Source organism: Antechinus flavipes, chromosome 6, assembly GCF_016432865.1.
Source record: "Antechinus flavipes isolate AdamAnt ecotype Samford, QLD, Australia chromosome 6, AdamAnt_v2, whole genome shotgun sequence".
Taxonomy (NCBI): Eukaryota; Metazoa; Chordata; class Mammalia; order Dasyuromorphia; family Dasyuridae; genus Antechinus; species Antechinus flavipes.
In genome coordinates, this window is record NC_067403.1 from 82,347,330 (window position 1) to 82,352,086 (window position 4,757).

The window sequence follows — 4,757 nt, forward strand, 5'->3', positions numbered from 1 at the left end:
GGTGACACATTTAAAAAGGTGCTTACTGAGTGATATGTAAAAATATTTTAATAGTTAAAATGGTACCTCCTTTTTCATCATAAATGGGAGGGGTGTACAAAGATGATACATGATTGAGTCACTGCTTTTACAACATGATTGAAGGTGGCAACCACTAAACAAGCTTGAGCTGTAAACAAGCTTCTAAGAAATGGCAAGACTCAAATGTTTTCTAGATCACCAGAAGCCCAGATAATGTAATGTTAATAGGCACATACTTGGGAGAAAATCAATCAAATCAATTCAATTCACTTCAACAAACCTTTATAAATTACCTACTATATACCTATTACATCTCTGAGGATACCAACACAAAAAATAGTAATTTCTTACCCAAGAAGCTTACATTCAACTGAGGAAAGCCACCTGTGTATAGGGAAGTACATACCTAATATAGAGAGAGTAAATACAAAGTAAATTTTTTGAGGGGAGACCTCTAAAAAGTCAGGAATTCAGGAGAGCTCTTCTCTAGGAGATGGTATTTGAATCATATTTTGAAGGAAGCTGAGGATTCTATAAGAGTGAAATGCAGGGAAACATTCCAGGCATGGAAAAAGTAGGTACTATTACATGTTAGGAATGTAACCCTAGTTAGGAACTAACTAGTTCCCCCAAGTTAGGAAACAAGATATGCATAAAGAAATCCAATTTCTCTTCCTTTAATCTCTATTTCAGATTGTTTAATGGAATATAAAAGAAAGGGAAAGTGGATAACCATCATCTATAAGAAGTAGAAGGAACCGAAGCAGCCTGCTTCAAATAATGGTGACAAATTCTCATTCCCTTTTAACTTTCTTTGATCGATTAGTATTGTTGGGTCAAAGGGTGTGCACAATTTTATAACCCTTTGGGCATAGTTTCAAACTGTTCTGAATAGTTGGACCAGTTCGTAATTCTACCGACAAGGAATTATTATACCTATTTTCCCATATCCCCTAAACATTTGTCATTTTCTTTTTCTGTAGTTATTTAATTTGATAGGTGGAAGGTGTTAGCTCAGAGTTTTAAAAATGTCTTATTTCTCCAATCCTCATATAACTTTGATTTCTTTATCTGAAAACTGCTTGCTTCTATCCTATGACCATTTATCAATTAGAAGAATGGCTCTTAGTTTTATAAATTACTATAGTTCAGTAGCCACCTTGTCAATCTTTCTGTAACCTTTTACTGTAAGAATTTACAAATAAGGTGAATATTGGAACAGCATTATAGCTATCAGAGGAAACCTTTTCATCCAAATGACTTAGGTTTTCAGCCCAAATGCTTATGCACATCTAGTAGGTAGAAGGACAGTTCAAGATGATGATGTTAGAGGGAACCGAAATGATGAGGGCTAGATTTGGGATACCCAAATGAAATTGAGGTCTAGCGACAGGTTTGGGGTTCAGGGAGTGAAATGGAGCTCCCCTGCAACCTCTGGATTAGGTAAGGACAGGGAGTTAAATTAGGTCTAGTGGCGGCGCAAGAGTCCCCTGTAAAGGAATCTACAGACTAGAAAACCTAGATTGATAAAAGAGGTTTATTATGGGCACTGGAAGTAAGGTTAAAGTCTAGTTAAGGAAATAGGTGAGGGTAAAGAGAGGAGGGCATCGGAAACAGTGTTCCGGTGGGCAGAGACCCTTGGCATGCCAGGTGTAAGGCTGGCATGTTTGGAACCTCTGCAAAGAGAGGACTCTTTTATAATGAGAGATTTAGCTAAAGGGTCCCAAGTTGGCTCAGATCTGATGGGGGCTGGGACAAGCTCAGATCTCCTATTGGAATTCAAAAGAGTGCTTTTGACTAGGATTTGTGAATCAAAGGTCCTAGCTTCCTGGATTGATAATGCATCAGCCAGGAGGGGATGGGAATCAGAAAGGAATAAATCAATCTGAAAGGACTAGTTTCTTAAAGGGACCACAACCCTCTCCATTGATACCTCTGAGTTGTTGGTCTCACTATATGACCTCTGGGGTTGTTGTCTAGCATTTTTTGGTCTAACATCATCACCCTTATGTAAAGACAAGTAAGTATGACAGTTTTCTTTGAGCTCAAATTTGTTCAGGAAGATTCACACATATAATATAATAAAAATGACAATACTATTTAGTATTCACTACTATATTAATCATATTCCAAAAAGTACATTTTATAGAGCTACAAAAATAACAACAAATTCAAATAGAGGACCAAAAGGTTAAGAATCTTGACACAATAATGAAAAAAGTAGGTACGAGGATCTATTAGAACCAGATCTCAAACTGTGCCACATAGCGGTAATCATCAAAGCAATCTGAACTTGTTTTTTGTTTTGTTTTGCTTTGTTTTGTTTTGTTTTTTTTTAAATTAAAGGGAAGTCAACTAATAGAACAAATTAGATTTGTAAACAAATAGAATAATACAGTCATTCTGATCTCTATTTGGCCTCTAGATCCAGATGGTTCTGGAGGGGAAGGTGAGGCAGGTGACCTTGAACAGCTCTCCCTCCCTCACTAAAATCCAATTCATCTATATGTCATGGCATTACCTCCCTGACGTCATGGTCCTCGTTAAGAACAAAGGACAAAATAACAACCTCTGGGAGTAAAGCAGACCTGGAATTGGTCAATTGGAAGTCTCCCTCCTTCCTTCCCTCCCTTCTCTCTTCCTTCTTCCCTTCCTTCCTTTCTTTCCATCTTCTCCCCCTTTCTTACTTCCCTCCTTTCTCCCTTTCTTCCTTATTTCTTCCTTCCTTCACTTCTTCCTTCCCTTCCTTTCTCCCTCCTTCTCTTCTCTTTCTTCCTTCCTTCTTTTCCTCCCTCCCTCTCTTCCTTCTTCCCTCTGTTCCTCCCTTCCTTCCTCCCTTATTCCCTTTCTCTTTCCTTTTCTCCCTTCCTTCCTTCTTTCCTCCCTTCTTCCTTCCCTCTTTCCCTCCTTCCTCTCTTTCCTCTCTCTGTCCAGATAGGATCTCATACCCTTACCTACAGATGCTCTTAAAAGGATTTTTTTTCTCTTTTGTACCTCTAAATTCCTCCAGATTCATTCATTCATTCATTTAGATTTTTTTTTTTTTGGACTAAGTGAAAGGAGACTCTTTGTTCCTATTGCTATATAGCCTTAATCACTGAATGGGTAGTTGCCTCAGTCAAACAGACCTGTTGAAGACCTTAGTTTAAAAATGCCAAAGTCTCCCATGTCATCCATCTCCATCTCCATCTCCAGTTGTCCTGATCTCTCCTCTGACCTGGCTCTGGAGGGGAAAGTGAGGTAGGTGACCTTGCCCAGCCTCCTTCACTTTAATCCAATTGCAATTCACTCCCTGAGATCATGGGTCCTCTTTGAGAACAAGGGACAAACAACAAAGCAACATGACCTTGGTTTTTTTTTTTTTTTTTAAAGGGAAATCAATCAGCAGAACAAATTAGATTTTCAAACAAATAGAAAACACAGTATTCTAATTACTGGGGAAAGTAATCAGTATTTAAGAAAACATTCTGGGAAAATTGGACAGCAGTCTAGCAGAGATTAGTTTTAGATCTACATCTCCTACCATATACCAAGATAAGTTCCAAATGAATGTATGACTTAGACATAAAAGGTCAGATTTTAAATAAAGGAACTAGGGGTTCAAGGAAAAAATGACGTTATAGATACATGGTTATGGAAAGAATGATTAATGGGAAGAACATTGTTATATTCATGATAAATGACAAGATAATTTCCAAAAGTTAAAATGACAATTTTGATTATATAACATTTAGAAATTTTTGCACACAAAAAACTAATGTAATAAAAATTAGAAGGTAATCATCTAACAGGAAAAGAAATCTTTGCATTATGTTTTTCTGATAAAGGTTTCATTTCCAAGATAAGGATTTAAGGCTATAAGAACAAGAGTCAAAGATCAATGGCCAAGAACATGCCAGGTTTTTTAATTCCTTCAAAGAAAAGAATACCAATGACTATTTCTAAAAAGCTGTAAATCACTAATTAGAGAGATGCAAATTAAAACAGATTTTAGTTTTCAGACTGGAAAAGATAACAAAAGAGGACAAAAGATGACAAAAGAAGAAAAATGACAAAAATTGGCAAGGTTGTAGGGAAACAAGAATAGGAGAGTATTAAAGCCATTCTGGAAAGCAATTGGGAAGTGTCCTCAGGAAGTTGCCAGCTGGGGCATTCTCTGTGACCTAGCTCCAAAGAGATCAAGGACAGAAAAAGGAACTCAATGTAAAGAAATATTTATAGTTTCTCTTTATATAGTAGCCAAAAAGTCAGAAACTAAGGCAGTGTCTTCCTTTGCATCTTTTCCAGTGCTTATGACCATGGGATCTTTTCATCTGATATGCTGCTGAGACCTTCCAAATACATCGCCCCCACCATTATTAGAATGTGAGCTCCTTGGGAACAAAGACTGTCTTTCTTATTTATAGACCTAAGACTTAACACAGAAATGCTCTTAATAAATGTTTCATTCACTCATTCATTCATTTATTTGTTCTACTGGGGAAAGGATAAACATGGTATGTGAATGTGATAGATTATTTTGCCATAAATGATGAAATGGATAATTTCAGAGAAATCTGGTAAGACTTTTATGAACTGACATATCACAAAGTAAACAGAACAAGGAGAACAACTTATGCGATGATAATAACATTAGAGAGAAAAAAATGACTTTAGAATTCTGATCAATACAATGATAAATCATGAGTCCAGAGACTTACAGAAGAAATATGTCATTCATCTCCTGACAGGGAATA

General features: G+C 36.7%; 1 long non-coding RNA gene across 1 annotated transcript; it reads left to right on the forward strand.

Annotated features, from left to right (window-relative positions):
- Window positions 1–714: 714 nt before the first annotated feature.
- On the forward strand, window positions 715–4,476 carry LOC127540066 (uncharacterized). Its single transcript, XR_007948091.1, has 2 exons — window positions 715–804; window positions 4,309–4,476. It is a non-coding gene; the product is annotated as an uncharacterized LOC127540066 (long non-coding RNA).
- Window positions 4,477–4,757: the final 281 nt, after the last annotated feature.